The sequence below is a fragment of the Megalobrama amblycephala genome, linkage group LG17, assembly GCF_018812025.1.
Source record: "Megalobrama amblycephala isolate DHTTF-2021 linkage group LG17, ASM1881202v1, whole genome shotgun sequence".
Lineage (NCBI taxonomy): Eukaryota > Metazoa > Chordata > Actinopteri > Cypriniformes > Xenocyprididae > Megalobrama > Megalobrama amblycephala.
In genome coordinates this window covers 33,470,835-33,493,378 of record NC_063060.1, presented here as the reverse complement: position 1 = coordinate 33,493,378, position 22,544 = coordinate 33,470,835, and the positions used below count along the sequence as shown (strand labels likewise).

General features: G+C 36.5%; 1 long non-coding RNA gene across 1 annotated transcript; it reads left to right on the top strand.

The window, feature by feature from the left end:
* Nucleotides 1-12,565: 12,565 nt before the first annotated feature.
* On the top strand, nucleotides 12,566-17,911 carry LOC125251872. Its single transcript, XR_007181096.1, has 3 exons — nucleotides 12,566-13,739; nucleotides 14,093-17,335; nucleotides 17,688-17,911. It is a non-coding gene; the product is annotated as an uncharacterized LOC125251872 (long non-coding RNA).
* Nucleotides 17,912-22,544: the final 4,633 nt, after the last annotated feature.

The following is a 22,544-nucleotide window of genomic DNA, read 5'->3' as shown; positions in this document are numbered from 1 at the left end:
CTCATATTTTTTCTTTTTTTTTTAACGTTTATTTTTTTCATAATAAACCTGCCGCTTATATACATTCGTGATTCTTCAAGTTTTTCCGGCAGTGAGGGGGAGGGGTGTGGAATCGTGCACAGAAATCAGCAACAACAAGAATATTTGTTTTTGTAATGTTGCTGTTTTCTAAATTTACTTAATTTTAAGTAAATATGTTTTAAAATCATAAGACGTTATTTTGTTTTATTCAGTGTTACTATCAGCAAACACTAACAGGTACATTAGTGTTAGTATTTTGAAGTATTAACTGTCCATACATTGCACTTTAAAAAGAATCTGTTGAGGCTCTTGTTGGTAAATAGAATATATTTTTTGGAATATATATTTTCTTTGTATCTGTCAAAATAGTGCAAGATTATCCTACAATATATGTGACATCAAATAAGGGTTAGCACAAAAGTAATCCAAAAGTAGTCCGATTAGGTTACCAAAAATGTGTAATCTAAGAGATTATATTACTGATTACAAATTTTGTCATCAGTAACTGATTGCAATTCACAAGTAATCTACTCAGCTCTGTATATATGTGTGTATGTGCGTGTGTGTGTGTGTCTGTGTGTCTGTGTGTGTGTGTGTGTGTTTGTACACTGTTATACATTAAAGGGTTAGTTCACTTAAAAATAAAAATTATGTCATTAATGACTCACCCTCATGTCGTTCCAAACCTGTAAGACCTCCATTCATCTTCGGAACACAGTTTAAGATATTTTAGATTTAGTCCAAGAGCTTTCTGTCCCTCCAATTAGATGTATGTACGGTGCACTGTCCATGTCCAGAAAGATAATAAAAACATCATCAAAGTAGTCCATGTGACATCAGTGGGTTAGTTAGAAGTTTTTGAAGCATCTAAAATACATTTTGGTCCAAAAATGACAAAAACTACGACTTTATTCAGCATTGTCTTCTCTTCCGGCTTTCAATCCACAGTGATGCTGCTTCTTCTTCTACGGCGGTTGGCATCCAGCTTATTGGTGCATTACCGCCCCCTTCTGCTCCGGACAGTGACGCTGATGACGTGTTATGTAGTGCGCCCGAGCTTCGTTTACAGTCTGAGGGAGACGCACGCTGTATTCAAGCTACTCTACATTGTTTGTATTTTGGTATTGCTATATTTTTTAAAATGGTGCATAGGTGTGCACGTCGCAGATGTCCTAATCATGTCACTGTCCGGAGCAGAAGGGGGCGGTAATGCATCAATAAGTTGGATGCCAACCGCCGTAGAAGAAGAAGAAGAAGAAGAAGAAGAAGAAGCAGTGTCACTGTGGATTGAAAGTGGATATACACAGACCCGGAAGAGAAGACAATGCTGAATAAAGTCATAGTTTTTGTTATTTTTGGACCAAAATGTATTTTAGATGCTTCAAAAACTTTGATTATGTTTTTATTACCTTTCTGGACATGGACAGTCTACTGTACATACTTTCAATAAAGGGACAGAAAGCTGTCTGACTAAATCTAAAATATCTTAAACTGTGTTCTGAACATGAATGGAGGTCTTATGGGTTTGGAACGACATGAGGGTGAGTCATTAATGACATAATTTTCATTTTTGGGTGAACTAACCCTTTAAGTTTTTGCAGTTATATTAAGAAATATTCTTTTTCAGTTGACTCAAATAAAATAAGTTCACAGTACTAACACCGTATAAATACTAGTTTTTATTTTACAGCACATTTTTTTATAGTGTATAGTGTATGAGTCATACAGACTACTGCACTTCATACAGACTACTCTGCTGCAGAAGTCTGATTAAGTATGACACCCACGGTCCAGGTTTGACATCATGATGTTTACCTACAAGAACCAATGTCTTTCAGGGTTGTTGCCACCCAACCTGCTCCATATGGGCCATATTTGACTTGATAACATCAGCAGAGATGAAGATGACTCAGATTTTGATTCATTCCCCGCACAATTACAATCATATGACTTAACAAAACCATGGTGCATAAGTCATATGGACAATATTTTTAGAACTTGTGCAGAGATTTTATAAAATATTTTGCGAGCTTGACAGCTCATAATACAATTTAGCATCCAGGTTTATAACATGAGTAAATAATTAAAGTATTTTTAATGCTTATTTTTAATGAACTATTTCTTTAAGAATGTGAACTGGCATATTAGCGTGGGTTGAATTTTAAAAGGGTACCACATGACTGATTTTTTTTTTTACGCAAAGTTATGATTGTGCCTCCTTTACTACCTTTGTGTGATTCTGACTCCTACACGCTCATGTGCAGGTTGCCTTAAGTGCATGCGGTACTGCTCATAATAGCAAAAATACCAAAAAAATATTTCATTCCTTTTAAAGTGACCAATGCTTTGAATCGCTCACGGCCATATTAATGTAATTTTAATATCCCTCTTTTTCAGAATTAAGGCCTAAATTTAAAACTAATTAGATATGCCTTTCCATTCCCATTCCCAGAGGAACAGTTCTACGCTTGTGGAAAATTACAACCTCTGCGAGCTTCCCTGTTGGATGCCATTGTCACATTCTTTCTGCAGAGACTGGGATCCAATAGGGGGCCTTTCTCCCTCCAGACGCTGACTTTCCGGTGGCTGATTGACGAGAAAAGAAGGGATGACTTGACTCAATGCAGCGTAACCAGGGTAATCTTCCAGGTGATGATCCTATTGGGAGAAAGGGGTACATAGAGAAACCGTATTCTGTTTTTGCATTGATGCCTGCAGACCCTCTATCAAACTCAAATGTATTTTTTGCCATCTTGCCACTCCTCCTGATTGTTAAGCTCAGTGCTTTATAGGGATGCTGGCTGGAAGACGGCCCTGAAAGATCTAGAGAAGCTGACGAGTAAAATCCATTGGGGCTTTTGTGATGTTATCCGAGCCCCTCGCAGTCCTCCTTTTGAACTTGTGCTTCTGAAAAGTTGCAGGAGCAGCAGGTCCAGCCAAAGCCGATGCACCTACGGTTTTAATCATGTGACGCGTGAGTGGACTTGTTTGGTTGTTTTGCTTTTTGTTTGAGTGGCATTATACATCTTAATGTGTCCGGTTTAAGATTTCTCTGTTTTTTTTTTTTTTCCCTTCGCTGATATGTGGGACCGAAAACATATTTCGCAGTGCATCCGGTATGACATGATTAAAGAGACTCTAAAGTTTTATGCTCTTTGAAGAGTAGCTTTGAATACTGAGACTCCTGAGGCCCCTGTGGAGTGGTATTATCCACTGGTTGCTGCAATAATTGGATTTCACAGTGTATTATTTTTGCATTAGATTTATAATTCAGTCGCGATAACAAACACGCAGGGAATTTACTCGCATTTACTTCCAAATGTGTGCCTTTTAATTTATTTTTGTTAAAATATCTTATGTCAGTATACAAATAATACATTTCAAACAATGAGGAATAACTGTGCAACATCTCTGTTACCAATTTATGGCAGATCTGACACCACGTCAAATGTGTCAAAGCTGCCTCTGATGCTCAGCCCATAAAAGAGATGACTTTGAGCTGTCAGCACATACTTCCTTCCTGTGTTACATGCTTGAACTCCCCAGGTATGGTTTAGACTTTGACACCATTTTACTCCTGCCTCATATCCTTCCTCTCATTCCACGTGTTCATTCACCTGATGATGAGGCCAAAGAGTTCAAAGGTATCACAAAAAGATTTGAGAGACTTTCAGTGGCGAATCAACATCAAAGTCAGCATCAAAGTTCATGGCTGAGTGCAATAGTAGCGTTCCAGAAGTAAACAATATAATTAAGTGTAAACCTGTGGAGATGGACCTACAATGACTTCTGAGGTTGTTAAACAGTGGTGTATTCTTCTTTAGAAGTCAGATGTTGTGTGATTTCAACTTTATTTTTAGAAAATGTAATCATTTTTAAGTTTAATTGTTGAATTCTTTGTAATAATCCTTAAGCGAGAATCAACTGAAAATCAACTGTGACTGTCCATTGTGAATGATGTAACATCTGCTTCTTCCTCTTCCTCTTCTTCTTCTTCTTCTCTGATGCTTTGCTTCATGACTACTAAAAATAGTATTCAGTATACAGTAGCTCAATTTTTTATTTTTTTTTTGTAAATTAATCTGAATTTAATTCAGACTATAAATAAAGCCATTTACATCCTGCATGTCCGCTCTTCACATGTGACGCTGGAATACTATAATGGGTCATTGTGATAAAAGCTGTCCATACTGCATTTTAATCGACATGCTTTCTTGCAGTGTGGTATCAGTGGATGGCTTTGTAACATCATTGTTGTGTTGCTCGCTTATAGCAACTTTGTAATGTGCCACTAAAAATCTTTCAGTGATAAAAGACATGAAGTACACAGTCTTGTACTTTTCCTCTTTCCTAATTCTTAGTTTGTGACGATTTGGAACAGAATTTTTGGCACAGAAATTCAACTCGTGTTTTGAAACTTTGGCCATGTTTAGCATGATAATCTCTGAAAACTCTTTAACAGTGTAAATAAGTCAGAATGCATGAAATAGCATTATACCCCCCCTTTAATGGGAGAAAAACTTCCCCAATCAAAGCCACTTAAAAAGTGAACAGTGACTGTTGGGTCATTCCGTGTCAACTGAACCAGAGGTCCCCGGCTAAAAAAATGTGATAATTTTTCTTTCTAGTGAAAGAAATACATAAATGAAGAAGAAAGCCAAAATATTAAATGTCATGAATGTATAATTACTGAGTAATTCACTTTTTTTCACATGAACTTCGGAGGCAAATTACAGGTGGTAAAAATGACATTAGAAAGATGGCAGCATCATTATTTTATTTTTACACAGAGACTATTACTTAAATCTGTTTAATTTAGCAAACTGTGTTGCATTATATGCCAACAGTGACAGTTCTAGAATGGGAAAAAACACTTGTGCCCCAAGTTTGCATGCCTGTAACTCAAAAAGTATTAAAACACCTTAATATCCTTTTATATTCTAATTGTTAATAAACTTTTCTGTTGGAATCTTCATTTTTAAGGTCCAATATGGTTCAGTTGCATAGATATGGGGATCCCAATGCGACTCAGTGTTCAAATTGTTGAATTTTACCAATTTTCAATGGTCAAAAACTAAATGTGGGTCACTTTTCAAACAGCTGATACTTATTGTGTTTAAAGATGAATGTCTGAAGAACAAATAATAGTGAAACTACAAATGTATTGTTTCCCTTTATCAAAAAAATTGCATATAACATCCCTCAAAAAAATATTTTTCTGAAGATGACATGCCTGTAACTCAAGAAGTATTAAAGATATCTTAAAGATCCTTCTAGATTCTAATTCTTAATAAACTTTTCTTTTGGAATCAAATTTTTTTTAAGGCCCTATATGGTACAATCCCATAGATATTGGGATGTCAATGTGGTAACATGTAGTAACGATACTGCGTATTTGAACTCTTTGTAGCTTCAGATGCTGTTAAATTGAACAAAATCCCTTCTTTCAAATCTCCTTGAAACTGATTTAAATATACATTCTTATAAATACACTTTTGAGAGCAAGTTAATGCGCCTCAACTTGACCATTTCAGTGGACATTATTAATTATTTATTCTTCAGACATTCCCCTTTAAATGCAAGCTGTGTGCAAAGTGAACAACATTTGGTTTGTGACCTTTGAAAATGGGTAAAATTTAACGAATTGAACATGGAGCCACATTGAGATCCCCATATCTATGGGATTGAACAATATAGGGCCTTGAAAATGAAGATTTCAAAAGAAAAGTTTCTTAAGAACCAGAATCTTATATATGCGTGTGTGTGTGTGGATGCTGAACCACAATACAAAGAATTTGTTTGAGTATATAACTTAAGCATTTTTCAATAAAAATAATCATCTGAAGAATTATTATCAAGAGTAAGGAGGAATTTATGTAATCTTGTCAAAACATCTTAAACAAACAAGAAAGAAAGAAAGGTATTCATGAAAAATCAGCTTTAGAAAAGGCATTTTTATAAGCATCTTATTTCTCGTTCCATACTGTTATGACACTCTACAGCCTGTTAGATGTCCACTCCTGCACTATGGAGGAAAGTGTGATGTGTAGAGGTGTCCAGTCCTGAATTGCTAAGGAAGCATATTTTTCTAGGAGATCCATGGTGAAAGTGTCTGCTCTCAGCAGGAGTAGCACTGGGAAGACCGCTGGGTGATGTGGATAAGAGAAAGGTATTGATGTTGAGATGCCCTTGTTGAAGATGAGGTGAAGAGGAGTTATCTTTGGTTTCTGAGGAAACCTCTCCAGTGCTTTCATTGTTCCCCATAGCCTTCTTGTCTTATCAGGAAGATGAGGAAGTGAGGAGAGCATAAACTTCTACCCTTATCACTGAGAAAAATGAATGAGAACTGGAAATGCGACTCATCAGTTGATCAACAACTAACTCTTACTCCTACTTGCGCTCAAGGTGGACATATTGATAGGACTGTTTTAAAGATTTGTTTTTAACAATCATTTAAACATTTGCTGTGTTGCATTATGGGAGGGAAATGCCAATTTTACATTTATTCATGTAATAGTAGACATTTTTTTTTTACAAAGCAACTTACAAATAAGGAACATTGCAAGCAATTTATCATAAGCCACAATATTTGCAGTGCACAATGCCAAGTTTCGAGTATTAGCTAAATTAGTATGCAAGCCAGAGCAGAAGTGAAATGCAGAAAAGAATAGAGAACAAGATTTCATGATGTTTGATTCCTTCAAATAATTGTGAAAAGAGGTTTGTTTTGTTGTTTAAAAATGTGTTGTTGTTTTTTTTTAATAATACCACATAATAATTTTATGTTTGTGAATTATGATAGAAGTATGATATAATTTGTTTTAAGTAGTTAAATTGATTAAATAAAAAAAGAGAGGGGGAAAATACACCTGTATTTTTTATTGGCTTGAGGAAAAACAATAGGTCTGGCATTTACACAACCTTTATTCTGTTGTTTGTTGCATTGGACCACAATAGCATTCAATACCCAAAACAATTACTTTTTTTTCATTAGTAGTTTATTAATCATGCAAACCATAATGGTTTAATGTCAATGCAGATGGGCATTGATGATATAGAGCCTTGTGATTTCAGACAGACCGTGGCCAGTTGCATAAACATTATCTTAAGACTGTGTCTCAAGTACTAGTATGACCAACTAGCAGTTAGTCAAGGGACAGTCAGTCTTACTTTTTAGTATCAAATTAGATCAATCTACGTTTTTATGTAACTGACTTAAAACAGTTATGAACAGTATTAAAGAAAAACATGATGACTAACTCGTAAGACTAGTCTTAGCAGTTTATGCAACCGGTCCCTGTTCTTTTTTGTGTTCCACAAGCACTTGCTAGAAAGTCCCGCCTTGTCAGAATGCTTGGTTTCACACAAGTGTCTGAAATAGCTCAAGTCTGCTGGGGAGAGTGTCGACATGCCCGGCGTTATACCACCTTCAAGGTCAAATCTGGATGTTGGGCAGATCTGAGAGGTGTGTGTGGGGGGTGGGGTGTTTTGATGGGTTTAACATCTCCCAATTCCCCAGTAATTGTAGGGCAGGAGTTCTCTGCCTCGGCAGCTTCAAGGTCAGACTCATTTAGCTGTTGGCTTTGAATGTCGACACAGCAGTGGCCTGTTTCATTTCATTATTATTTACTTATTTTGGTGTCTGTTGTTAGTGTGAGAGCTGGTAATAAACATTCCGGTGCTATTACTAAGAGAAATAGATATGTCAGTCATCGTGTGGTAATAATAATAATAATACAGGGGGCTGCTGATGGGAGTTTGCCAAGAGCGTTTGACCATTGCCCATCTGTTGAGTTGGCTTAATGAATCTCTTATGTCCATTTAGTGAAGGAACTGTGTTTCAGCACAAATGAAGAAAATTAATGGATCGAGAATGAAACATAATGTGATTGTAAACAACACATTATTTTCCAAATCATGAAACCTTTCAGGTTTTAAAGGTCATGTTTTGAAAGTTATTATTGACAGGTCAGAAGAAGCAGATGGAGATATGATGAAAAAGATTCAAAAGTCAAGAAAAAGAAAGAAAGAAAGAAAGAAAGAAAGAAAGGTAGAAGGCAAAAAGCAGCAGAAAAGAAAGAAAGAAAGAATAAGAAATGTAGAAAGAAAGAAAAAGAAAGTTAGAAGGAAAGAAGCAGCAGAAAAGACTGAAAGAAAGAAAAAGAAAGAAGAAAGAAGAAAGAAAGAAAGAAAGAAAGAAAGAAAGAAAGAAAGAAGGCAAAAAGCAGCAGAAAAGACTAAGAAAGAAAGAAAGAAAGAAAGAAAGAAAGAAGGCAAAAAGCAGCAGAAAAGACTGAAAGAAAGAAAGGTAGAAGGCAAAAAGCAGCAGAAAAGACAAAGAAAGAAAGAAAGAAAGAAAGAAAGAAAGAAAGAAAGAAAGAAAGAAAGAAAGAAAGAAAGAAAGGTAGAAGGCAAAAAGCAGCAGAAAAGACTGAAAGAAAGAAAGAAAGAAAGAAAGAAAGAAAGAAAGAAAGAAAGAAAGAAAGAAAGAAAGAAAGAAAGAAAGAAAGAAAGAAAAAGGAAAGGGAAAGTGAAGAAAAAGAACAAAAAGGAAGAAAAGATGAAGAAGGAGGGAGGATGAGGGAGTAGGGAATTAGAGGAGGAGGATGGGAAGAAAGATGCAGAAGGAAGGAGGGAGGAAGAAGTAAGAAAGAAAAAGAAAAAGAATGAAAATAATTGAATAAAATGCCAGTGATTTTGACTGTAGTGCAGCAGATCTTGCACATAGAGTATGTAAACAAAAAAACGTTCCTCAATCTACAATCTTCTCACTAACTGTTCTTTCCTACAAGAAAAACCACAATTACCAATATATTAACATCTGCAAGCAACAGAACAATCCATCTGACCTCCTGGACATCAGCTCTGTGTTCTCAGGTTCCCCATTAGTGTGAGAAAGTTCTCTTTTGTTCTGAACTATAAGTGAGTCTCTCCCCGTGTGCTAATGGGGGCATGATTAATTGTACAAGCTGTTGAACCTTTTTTTTTTTTTCCCACCAAAACACAAGAACCAGTCCTGTCTGAGACAGAGTAACTTGGCTGATAACATTCAGTCTGAGAAGTCTCTTCTGAAAGGCCGGTCGTTATGTGCTAAATAAAGCTAAACACATGCTTCACAGTTGTATTTCGAGAAAGAGAGAAAGTGAGATGGCATGTGCGAGAGAGAGAGAGAGATTGAATCTCATACCACTGAAAAATGTATCTCACCAGCTAAAAGCAGATGGTGGTTCACCAATGCCTGAGCAGATCAACAGCACATCAAAGAGCGTGTGATCCTTCAGCAGATGCTCAGAACAGAGGCCACAGCCCTGACCTGCTGTGCCAGAGATATCTCACGAAACGTGTTCAACCTATGGGATACAAGAGCTTTGGCTCGTGGTTAATCAGTGTAACCCTAGCAACAGTTTGTCCCACTCCAAATACAAATGAGTCTGATGATCATCATGAGAACCACGAAGAAGGTGAAGTGAATCGTGGAGGTAAGCGCTCCCACACTGCGCTTATGGCTCTCTGACAAGGCATTTATTTCTCGAATCTCCTGTTTAGACTGGGAGTGATACGTGTGTTGAGGGGAGAAGGAAGCTGGAAGGGTCGCGGTGAGCTTAGATGTTATAGTTCATGTGAGTTTCAGGCCGCAGCTCCACCGGTTTCGAACCACATAAACAGCTCCCCGGGCGCTTATCAATGAAGGATAGGGAGTGATTTACAAACTCTGGGGGAGCTTGTCTGGTGAAGTTCATCTGACGGAGCTGGAGCCCCTGATGTGGGGGTGGAGAGAGAATGTTTCTTCAGCTCGTTAAACATTTGTGGAACAAGTTCTCTCCCTCTGCCAGTCCTCCTAAATCTGTCCACCTGCATGACAGAGCCGAAGTTACTCACTCAGCGTACTCTGTCAAACTAAATTCCCCATGGTCGCTGACTGTGTGTGAGCGATTGTGTGTACGTTTTACAAAGGAAGTGTGCGCTATATACCTCTCGGTCTTCGATTTCCTCACTTTTTGGTCGATGAAAGAAAAATGTTGAGGTATTGTTGAAGTTCTGATTCTGTGTAGTCCACTATGAACCTTGGGTAAATTTCAAGGGACCACTAACTTGTATTTTGAGGGTGTTTACAGACTAAACTATTGTTAGGTGACAATAGAATTTACAGCACATAACACATGTGACCATTGTAGTACAATTCCTGAACTCTTATGGGCTGGTTCTCTTTTGTTTAATTTAAAAACATGCAGCACAACTATGCTAGTCTGATTCCTGAAAAATTGACTTTGAATCAAAAATATACAGTGCACCAGTGTGGTCTGATTCCTGAACTAATTATTTTCATGAGCTGATTCTCTTTAGTGAATCCAAAATATACAGTACAACCATGGTAGTCTTATTCCTGAACGAATGATTATATGAGCTGGGGTTTTTTAGTGAATCAGAAACGCTCAGCGCACAAGTGTTTTTTGATGTAGATTGGTTGCTGAACAAACTACACTGTAAACCTGAATAAGTTGGGCTAACTCTAAAAAATTGAGGTAATCAGTTATCATGGTCCCAATTTTAATTAGCAGAACTATCAAGTTTTAAGTTTGTAGTACTCATGCATGTTAAAGGGTTAGTTCACCCAAAAATGAAAATAATGTCATTTATTACTCACCCTCATGCCGTTCCACACCTGTAAGACCTTCGTTCATCTTCGGAACACAAATTAAGATATTTTAGTTGAAATCCGATGGCTCCGTGAGGCCTGCATAGCCAGCAATGACATTTCCTCTCTCAAGATCCATTAAAGGGGCTCTATGTAGGAATGACACCCAGTTTTCAAAATAGGTACTGCAGTCCAAATTAAAAATATTGTTTGGCCCGCCCCCTCGTTCAAAGACGCAGGTTGCCAGCAACAATAGGTAGCGCAATTGACAATGAAAGCTGAGGAGATTTACACACTGTAAATCTGTTTTAATATGTTGTTGTTCATAGAGATATTTAGATGGATGCAGAGGTTTTTTAGGTCAAGTAGAATCTGCGAATCTCTGACCCAGTTTGTTTGTTTGTTTCCATGGTTTCAATACGTGGTGTTTTCCGACAACTGGCAACCTGTGATGCCGAAATACTATTGGACAAACTGGCAACACACGGTTTCGCACAGACCAAAACAAAGACAAACATTCCGTCACGGAACGCACATTTTCAAAGTAGAATGTCTGGCTGTAGCATTGTTTTTCTGAGAAACAGTAGGTGAACTTACATGTTTCCTAAATATCTGCAAACATATCGGGGTATTTTTATGCTTTATTAAAATAAAAATCTTATATAGAGCCCCTTTAATGTACTAAAAGCATATTTAAATCAGTTCATGCAAGTACAGTGGTTCAATATTAATATTATAAAGCGACAAGAATATTTTTGGTGCACCAAAAAAACAAAATAACGATGGCTTTTATTGATGGCCGATTTCAAAACACTGCTTCATTAAGCTTCGGAGTGTTATGAATCTTTTGTGTCGAATCATGATTCGGATCGCGTCAAACCACCAAACTGCTGAAATCATGTGACTTTGGCATTCCGAACCGCTAATTTGATTAAGTTATCAGAACTCAAAAAGGTTGAATGAATATTTTAAGTTAAGAAACTCAACGTTTAAGTAAGATTTTTATTTTGTACTCATACATTTTTATTGTTCTTAACTTGAAATATTTGAGTACACTAATTTATACATTTTGCTTAAAGTTATCAGGTTATCTCAACATAAACATTTTGCTAGCTATAACCAAAGTCCCTTACAAGGAAAGTCTATTCACTTGGCGGCCATATTTGCAACACTTTCGGGCATCCAAGACCAAGTCCTATCTATCTGAATGGGGGAATCCTAAAATCCCAAAAACTGCTTGGCATCTCCCAATTAAATTACATATTTCAAATCAGCAACAAAATCTGACATGAACCATCCCATAAATGTTGTTTCTTATGGTAAAATAGCATTTTATTATTATTTTTTTTTTATCTTATTTCTTATTTCTAAATCTTATTTTTCAGGCTAGATGAGCCAATGTGCATACGCGAGTCTCTAACTGCAGCTGCAGTGACACAAAGACTTTATCAATCAGCACTTGGCTCTTTTCTTAAAAGGCGGGACATATTCCGCCATATTGCGCATTATAGTTTCTCCCATTCATAACTAATAGGAGTGAACCGTCTTTCTATATCTATAGTCTTTGCTATAACAAACTAATTCAGAAAATGCTAACTCGCTTATATGTTAACATGTTAATAATAACATGGTATAACATTTACTGAATGAGTACAGCAACTTAAAACATGTAACTTACCTGTTGTCAAACCAAGCAGCATGCGCCACTTGTCACCATGATGGTAACTCTCCAAAAACCCACATTAACAGAAACTCTTCTAAATTAGCATGGGAAAACATTAATCACTACTAAATCTCCTTAACCATTAATCTTGCACATAAACTTAATTTCAGCATTTACTCTCCCTTTTAAGTGCCATGGGCAAAGCATGCTGGAAATAGAAATCCCAGCCCAGTTTCAGTTAAACTTAAGTTAGTCTAAATGAAAAGAAATGAGTTCATTCAACTCAAAACAATGAAACAGTTCATTTTACTTAGAAATATGTCAGTGTTATGAACTCAGAATAAAAAGAAAGTTCTAAATACTCATAATAGTTATTTTTAATTGAACTACTTAGTTTAATTTAAGTTTGTCCTACTCAAACCACTTAAGTATTTTGAGCGTTAGGGTTTACAGTGTACTCTTATGGGCTGATTCTCTTTAGTAGACAATTGTAGTCCAATTCCTGAGCAAATGACTATATAAGCCGGTACTTTTTAGTGAATCAAAAAGTGTTCCAGTGCAGTTTGATTCCAGATCAAATGAGTCTTATGAGTTGATTCTTTTTTAGGAAATCACACAGATAAAATGTACTTGACCATAAGACTTAAGTCATTGTAGTTAATGACTGTTCATACGGCAATGTATACTATAATTGAAGATAATGTATGCATTATGCGTTTTGTCTGTATTTTGAAACGGTCCCATTATTTGCAATGAAAGCACATTTCTTTTTCCCAAATAAATGTTGCTCAAAAGTATTAAAAGAACTGTTAATGGAACAGTTAAAGAACTAACTCAATGCTTACCTCATAATAGTCATATGCTTTCTTCAGCCACAAAAACTCACAAGCTGCTATTAGTCTCACAGTCTGAGAGAAAGTGTTGAACAGTGACAGCACTCTTTTTTTTTTTTTCTGGAGTGTGTATTATTATATTTGTAGAGGGCAGTGTTACTTGTGTAGTACTGTATATTTAAAAAGCATTTACATACAGTAATAATATGTCTGCAGATGGACAAGCAGTTATTGAAACACATTATGTGCTTTTTACCTCTTTTATCTATCTAATCAATGTTATTTACAAGGGTTTACAAAGGGTACAGTTCATCAAAATTCCATAAAAGGATTGTGAATAGCAGTTTATCACACAATGTCATCAGTTGTGTTGTTTTATTTTCTTGTATTCTGTTCATGTTTATTTTGTTTTTGTTTCACATATTTTTTTCAGTGAAAAGTACTCATGTACGGTTCTGAGAACATGACAAATTGTTGCTCAGACTCAGAGAAGATAACACGGGAGGGATCCTTCCCCTTCCTGTCTCCTCTGAGTCGCTAAGCCAACCGTATTTTAAGCTGCAAAACTGGATGGAAATTCACAGAGGTATGTGCTGGTCATTAGATTAGCCTGTATGATTTATCGACTGTCTGCACGACAACAACAGCACAAGCCCATTAAGGTTAAAGATTGATATGGGGCCTATATATTAGTATTTGTAACAAAGAAACTATGGTTAAGACTTTAAGCTGTAGAAAAATAACTCGACTGACAAGCTCCTCTGAATCCTTATCTAATCATTCTATTGTCATTTATAAGATTAATCAAAGAATCTTGTCTCTTATATTCTGGTCATATTCATACAAACTGTCATTACATCATGTTTTAGTTACCTTTCATTTGCTATGACCCGCAGCTGCTTTCTGATGCTGTTATTTTTCGTTTCCCCTCTAATCCAGGCACTGGCGAATTGTTCTTTTCGATTTAAATAATCTGGAAACATATTCTTATCTGGATTATATTTCAATTCTCTTCAAATCCTGCACTCAAGGTTACTATGGGTCTGTCTATGCCATCTGGGTGAACGTGTTCAAAATGCTGAGCCCGGCTCCGACTGCCAAAACAGGCAACAGATGGAGGGCGCAAACAACCAAGAGCCTGTGTGCTTTAGAGGAGGATTAAGAAAAAACTCAGCGCCTGCACTTGTATATTCTTACCATTTTGAGCAAAACCATCATGTAAAAATTCCAGATATGCTTCCGCAGACCTCAGATGAGCTAATCTGCTGCGGACCCCCCTGATTCCTGAGCTCCACCACCCACCAGGACTTTCCACATTCCCCGCCTTTAAGTCAGCCAGCCATTGACCAATGAGACAAAAGTCCCCTAATCCCTGAATCAGGCCCAGTTCCTTGTGAATGATTCAATTTCCCTCGTATTGTATCCAAACAAGGACCCGACATGTTCCAAGCCCCTGTGTCCTTGTTCTTTGGCGTCATGATTCCCGGTTTTACCCCCTTTTTGACAGTGAAGAGATCCCTCAGGGGTGGCAGTATAGGAACAATTTGAAAACATGTTATTCCCTGCTCAACCTTGCAGCCAGGGAAAATATCCTCTCTAAAGTGGACAAAGCAAAGAGTTATGACCATCTATTTTGTTTTTATGTTCCTGTGCTCCACTTTTCTTACTGATTCTAGACAATGATGATCATTGTATTTTAATTAAGAAAAGGTAAACATATGGACATCATCTCATAGTATTCAACTGAATCCCCTGGTTTGGTCATACAGAGGACACTCACATCTTCTGCTTGGACCTTTAGACAGTCTTTACCAGAGGCAGTTTCACAGAGCAGAAGCACATGGATTCAGGTTCAAAAATAATTGGCCTTGGGTTGACCGGATTGTTGAATTACCTCCCATTACAGGAAATCTGCCTTGATGTATATAAATCACATATGTCTTACAGATGCTCACTCACAAACCCTGAAGCATCGAAAAGTCAATGTCAAAGACAATCCAGTCGACATTTTCATACACTACTTATAACCGCCAAGGAAATTGAAGCATACGGTGAAAAGGATAAGATGGGAAAGTATTGACTTCCAAGCAACTTTCAAGTGTCAAGCTATTTTTTGTGACTAATGCAAAACAAGACCAACTTCTATAAAATACGTCCTTGTAATTACTGATAAATAATCGATTCGTGAAGGCAACTGAAGTAAAGTGCAATCAATTGGGAGTAATTGACCAGCTGTTTCAGTTTAACTGGGGTAATTTTAGATATAATTGTGCCAACACCTATATAACCTCATGACCCTGAAAAGTCTAGTAATTGACCAATTGATGAGAAGAATCAATAGAAGACATGTGCTACCACTCAGAGCTAATAGTGCTATCATTTGCTTTATAGGCATAGGACCATCTGGGATCATGCAGTCCTTGCCCGTGGAGATTTGGGCTGAACTTCTCAGACCTTTGACTTCTTGTAACATGATTCATTGGGTTCAGACAAGTGCAACTGCCTATTAACTCTGCAAAAAGGGTTTTCTTCTTTCATTTTTAATGAGCAATGGTGCACTACTTCAAGTCAGCCCGCTGAAGAACTCAATGGTTGTCCTTCATTCTTGGTTGAGTTGGTTAGAACCTCAGCATGTGCAGCCTCACTGTAATTTTTAGCTTCCTTTGGTCTTATATAAAGAAAAGCAATAAGGTTGTACTGCATGCATTTGATTTTGGCTTCCATTTTTAGGAATCATACGCATATCCTGAAGTAAGTTTCGGGTATACACTTGCATGACCCATAATAATATGTGCCTGAGCCATGCAGTGCATACTTTATGAATTCAAAACAACCTCATTTGTTCTTACTTAAGTGGATTGTCTTCATTGCTGTCTGCTGTTCTGAGGGGATTGTATAATAATAAATAAAAGAAGATCCTCTTGATTCATCTTTATTCTCTGTAATTTACGTCTCGCCATCTCTATGCAATGGTATCGGCACTTTTCTTTGAGCCTTTCGTGTTATCCCACATCACATTTCCATCTCAATGAACTGATAACACACATAATCCAGACTTTATAACACCACATTCAACATTCATCCTTTATAGTGTAAGATTTTTTCCCTTCAGCTTTCAAGACCAAAAGACTTTAAAATGCACTGAAAGGAACATGTTATTACAGCAATAAATCTTACCATCTAAGCAAAGTACAATAAGCATCTCATAATTCATTACAAAGAATAATGAACCTGTTATATTTGGTCATTCATGAAATATTTTAATTTCAAACATCTGTTGAGGAGTGTCAGCCTCATGTAGTTAATATCAGAGTTGCATTAACACAAGATTTGTAGCCACCATTGTCCATTGTGAACAGAACAGACAGGAACAATATGTTGACATGTAGGAAACGAAGTATAAAATACACTATTTCCATTTATATGATGAGAAACAGCTGTAGATCCAACTGTGACATTTGGCACTAAGATTGGACTAAAATTATGACCTAAATTCCACTTGGATCCAATTCTCTGATTGATGTTATTTGTACTGTATCCCTCTCAAACTAGTGTATATTTTCAGAGATAATGCATATTAAATCTTCCATGCATTTAATAGCCCAAATAAAAACTCTGTGGAGAATCTGCTGGTGTTCCCTGCTGTGTTGAAGTGCCTCCTACAGACAGGGCACCCTATGGCCTATGGTATTTCTGCCCTAAGCGCAGAACACCACGCTGGGCTGCTGTTGTTGAGGTTGGGCTGCTGGGGAGATGGTAATGACGCCCTTTACTTGGAGGGCCTTGGGATCTCCTGCTCCCAGTTCTTTCAGACTTCTGCAGGCTTCTTGACCCCTGGTGGGCTTTATAGAAGCTTTCTACAGCTCAGATGCCCTCCTTTCTGGCTGAAGATCATCTAAAGTTAGCTGGTTAGTCTGCTTCTTTGAGCTTGGTAACAACACCCCACATCTCAACATCACTGTGGATTGTACACCAATAAATCATGAATACATTATTCATAGATGATATCAGAACTGAATTATTATAGCATTACCATGTTATCAGATGAGATTGGAATGTTCTTTTTTTCTTTTTAGATCTTTTAGCTTTATATTTTCTCTCAAGACTGCATTAGCGTCTGGCTTGCAGATGAGATGGGGAAATTAGTATTTATGACCAGTTACGTGAAATCCGCAGCATGGGGTAAGAGGTTTATTTTTACTTTAATATTAAGCTCTGAGAGACTATTACTACTGAAAATTCAGTAATATCACAGCACTGAGGCCTTTGTTTGGTTATGATTGACTCCATTTTGGAATCAAACTAGGAGATAAATGAGATATTAAATGTTGTTCAGAGCTGAAAGATGATAATGATATTCAGAGTGAGGATTTGTGTTAATAGTACTAGTTCATTCTTTGAAATTAGAGTTTTGGGACTTTTAGTCCTTGTGTATTAACTTTTACAGGTCTAAATCTATGTTCCAGTGTTTAAAAAGTCAACAAAATTTACTTTTAACAGATATACAAATTTGAAACTATTCTTTGTCTTCCAGGAAATTTGCCAAAAATATTGATGACTCATCCTGCATTAGACACATTTTTGTCGGAATGAGAATGTCCCTCCCACTAATGCCATCTGTAACAAACTGGTAAGCAGCAAAATCATGGTACATGAGAGTGATATAAATTTTAAAAAACGTCCCACAATTAATATTGTGACTTTTATATTGTCATTGTACTAAAGAAGCCAATTATTAGATTTTCACAATTATCTCACTATTAGAGTAATCTTAGATGTTTTATTTCTTACTGTTAGGCTGCCAATACAATAAAATAAGCATGATTAATCTGATGATTTCTGAAAATAGAATAAAATTGTAATAATATCACATTTGTTAAAAGTGTTCAAAATGGTTGATTAACATATTTAATTAATATTTTAAGTTAGGTTTAACAGCTATTTTTCTCATTCTCAAATTGTCTGCCATCTTCCAAACAACCTCTTGTGGATCCCCTGTGGATCCTCAGACCCCAATTTGAAAACCCCTGCAATAGAAAATATGTCAGCCGGAAATAAAAATGCACTTGTCAAGTGATATCATGGGGTCTTTAAAGTTGCATTTGTATATTAATGATGCTCACAAATTCATGAATATAATTTAGCAAACAAAAGGGCAACAATACACCAGCTATGTATTCGGGTACTTAGGGAGTTATGATGAAAAGATGCATTCATTTCTCAGTCAGGCTGACCGATGGAAACGTGACATTTTACAAGCCCTCATTCATTTATACGGCGGACATAACGACATCTGCTCAGTGTGCAGTACGCAAACAACCTCCTTCTCACAGTCAAGATTTACTGAGGAACATGCAGAACCCATGAGAAACAGATCAACAGGGCCAGAATCAAAGTGATGATAAGTTAGCCCATGGGCAATGGGGTGCTGATGGCAGAGAGTGTTGTGGGGGGGAAGAAAGAGAGCTGGAGTGTCAGCGGTCCATTGAACTGCAATGCTGAAAAAGACCTTATTTCATAGTGAATGAGCTGTTCGATATGGAATTGAATTAGAGTAAATTGGAGTCTCAGAGACAGAGGCACTCACAGAGAGAGGGTAAATGACAGTGAAAGGGGGGAATAAAGGGATCGAAGGAAACATGAAAAGGTATTCTAAGTGAATTTGAGCTGTACAGGAGAGAAATTGAGAGAAATGGAAGGGATGGAAGATGAACATGGTTGGTCTTTTAGGTGTTGGGGAGGTGCTGCGTTGGTCACCAGTAGTAACGGTATCATGCAGTGACTGTAATGAGACTTGACTAGCGGTTGCTGAGAGAGTCTGTAATTACAGTCAGAGTAAGCTCGTAGCCCACCAGTTTCCAGTAACACCCCAAATCTCTCTTTTTATCTTGCTCTTTCTTTTTGCTTTGTGTTTTTTAATGAAGTGTATGGTTTCATTTTTTATGTTTCATCATACAGCACATGCTCTTTGGCAAATTAGAAGTTAACTTTAAAGCGATAGTTCACTCAAAAATGAAAATTATGTCATAATTTACTCACTCCCAAAACCATATGATAGTCTTCTGAGAAATGCAAAAGAAGAAGTTTTGAAGAATTTTCAGGTTGTTCTTTTCAATACAATTAAAGTGAATGGTGACCAGGAGGTGTCAAGCGCCAAGAAGCACAAAAATACCATAAAACATCATGAAAATGATTAAAGTCAGTTCAAACTGTACTATATGTGAGTATCATGTGTGTAAATGTTTGTATTTTTGAGAAAATTACGTTTATGCATGGTTAGTGAAAAAATATATTTTTAAAGCCACTGTAATAAGGCCATAAAACAATGAACATTTGTTCACAAAACTTTTGAGAAGTGGATCTCGTAGCCTAAAGTTATCACTACTAAATTATTTGAAAGTCATTCTGCCCACTCGTTCACATAAAACAATATATTGTTTATGTTTAGTTTTAGAAAGGCTGTATGCGAGGGAGTGACAGTGGCCATGAATACTGATGAGTTTCACACCTGGGAAGACAAAGACAATTCCCTCAATGGGCCTATCAAGGTGAATGGGACTGTGACCACAAGAAAGAATGTGGGGAGGTTAGAATATATTTTTTAATTGTTTGCATTTTATTTACAGCACAACATAATCAAAATATACATAATGAAGTTCAAAGGCACATTATTGAGCACACTGATCTAAACACAGAGACCTGAACAGTCGTCTGCCTTTGTGCCATTCCTGAAACAGTTCCTGTTCAACTTTAGAAATAAATGAAACATACTTAACGTTTATTTTTTCTTTTGCCATGCACTAAACAAAACACTGCCCTGCCATCAGAAGTCAATGATGGAGCTTATTTTACCATGTCCATGTATAATATCAGTCCAGTGTAGCTGGATAGGTTGCTGATGTTGGTACAGTGCTCTCAGAGAAAAACAGTTTAAAGAGACTTATGTGAAAGTTTGAGTCAGCAGGACTCATCTGGTCACTGTAAAAATAAATGAATAAACAACTGTGCGCATGTTGAAATCAGGATCAACTATATCATTACATTTGCAATAACTGATATTGCCCACTCAAAACAAATTATTTTGTAGTCGTAAACACACTTATGCTTTGTACGGAGTGAGGCCGGTGGCATGAGTGTGACGTTAATTAACACTCGCGTCACCAGCCTCGCTCCGTTCCCATGGCTCTTGGCCCCATCCTGCTTACCACACGTACAAAGCATAAGTGCATTTATGACAACTAACCGTTACAGTATGTATTATCATACAGTACAAAAAAAAAAAAAAAAAAAGTTTTATTCTAGCTTTATTCATTCTTTTTTTTAATCAACACTGAAATGTGGGTATGTTTCATAAAAAATACATTTAGAAAAAAAAAGCTTTGTCCATATCGGATTCAGAATGATGATTAAAACCAATGTGATCTCATGAGAATAAGTGTATACTTTTACGTAAAGTGTGGTTCTACCACACTTACATTTATTTACGTTTTCATACACACAAAAACATACAATTTTGACATATTTATAGCACTAAAACGTAAAAATACTTACGTATTAACAGCACTAAAACGTAAATCATTCACGTATCCAAGTGTAAATGTGTATGAATTCCCATGTATTAATTTTAAAATCGTGGCATTAATGTTTTAAATCTGTTGTATTCAATTGTCATATCATGTTTTAGTCGAATTTATTGAATGCAGTTTACTCATCTACTTAATATGAAATAACATTTCTGTTCATGACTGGTGCTGCAAACTTGTTTCGGAGGATTACATAATGTTAAACAAGACTACGCTTTGAAACTCTAAAATGAATACAATTGTTTAAATATTTTGTAATATTTAGTTTGTTTTCTGTGCGAAACAGAAGGTGTTTTCTCTTATGCAGCGACTGACAATACAACCATAAGATACACCAAAGCACAACATAAATTCACAAATCACATCAATGTTATTTGTTCGCTGTACTCCAAATCTTTAGAATCCATATGTTTGTAAGGAACAGATCCAACTTCACGGAGAGAAGCCAGATTCATATTTTCATGGATTAATAAGTTAAATTCTGCTCTGTATCCCATAAAATCTATTACCGCCAGAGATGACTGCGACTGCAACTACTTTTGACATTTTCACAATAAATAAATTATTGTGATTATGCTTTTTTGTCTGTTATTCTTTTATTGATAACTGTACATAATTAAATACAGTTTTAAGAAATGATTATGGGTAGGTTTAGGGGTAGGTGTAAGATTATTTGCTCAAAATATCGTTTTATATTTTTACTAAAATTGTAATTTTACTACACATTTCTGTCCATTATGTTTTGTTCTTTTAATATTCTGTATAAAATGGGTATGCTTAGGTTCAGGATAGGGTTTAGGGATCTTACATTTATCTACAAAATGATAAAAGGAAATTATACATATATCTTAATGACATGAAAGATTCGTAAATATTTTTTTCAGCAAAAATACGTAAGTATTTTTACGTTTTAGTGCTATAAATACGTCAATATAGTACGTTTCAGCACCTTTCTAAAATATGCTGTTAAATGTTTGATGATCAAGTTAGCTTACTTGTGTATAAGCAATCTTCTATCTGTTCCTGATTTCTTGTTTTTGGATCTAGAGATGTACTGCTTCAGAAGATGCGTAACATCGTCCCCCACCGTATAAAAGTGAATTTTATTTTTTAGGTGAACTAACTCTTTAAATTTCTGGCCTATGGCTCAAGACCAAATTATTTCTCTCAGTTTCTGGTGTTTCTGTTATTTTCTGTAAAGAGGAAAATTAAATCGCTGTCAGCAGTGATTTAGTAAGCTAACACCAGCCTTTAGTCAAGCTAATTACCACAAATAGTTTATGCCCGTGCATGTTAACAGCTACATGCAAATTGGTGCCGACAAAAAATCACTGGAGTAAAATTGAGGAATATGACCAGTGAAGACAAGTAAGATTCTGCCATTTGGAAACCATTTTAATTCCCTGTTCACACAGAGTGCACAAATGACCCGTAGGCCCATGACTCACTCTAGTCAGTGATTTCTGAAATCACAAACTGTGAAAGACACATGCCTTACGCCCATATGCTCGACAATCCTCTCCACTGCTTTAAAACGTAGTGATTTCATTTCATCAGTGCTTTAGAAAGCATCGCCGCTGCCAAAATTATGATCTCCCGAGGAGATGATATATAACCTATAACTCAAGCCTAGAAAGTGAAGGCTACTCTCGGTGGGCCTAGTTATTCACAAGGCATTTCATTTGGCCTGCATTTCATGGTCATTTGAAAAGACTCTCAATTTTTTTTCCCCTCATTCTTTCTGGCAAAATCTTTTGTTGTACACCCCACACCCCCTCTATTGGAAGCAAAAGCTTGGCATCATTTTG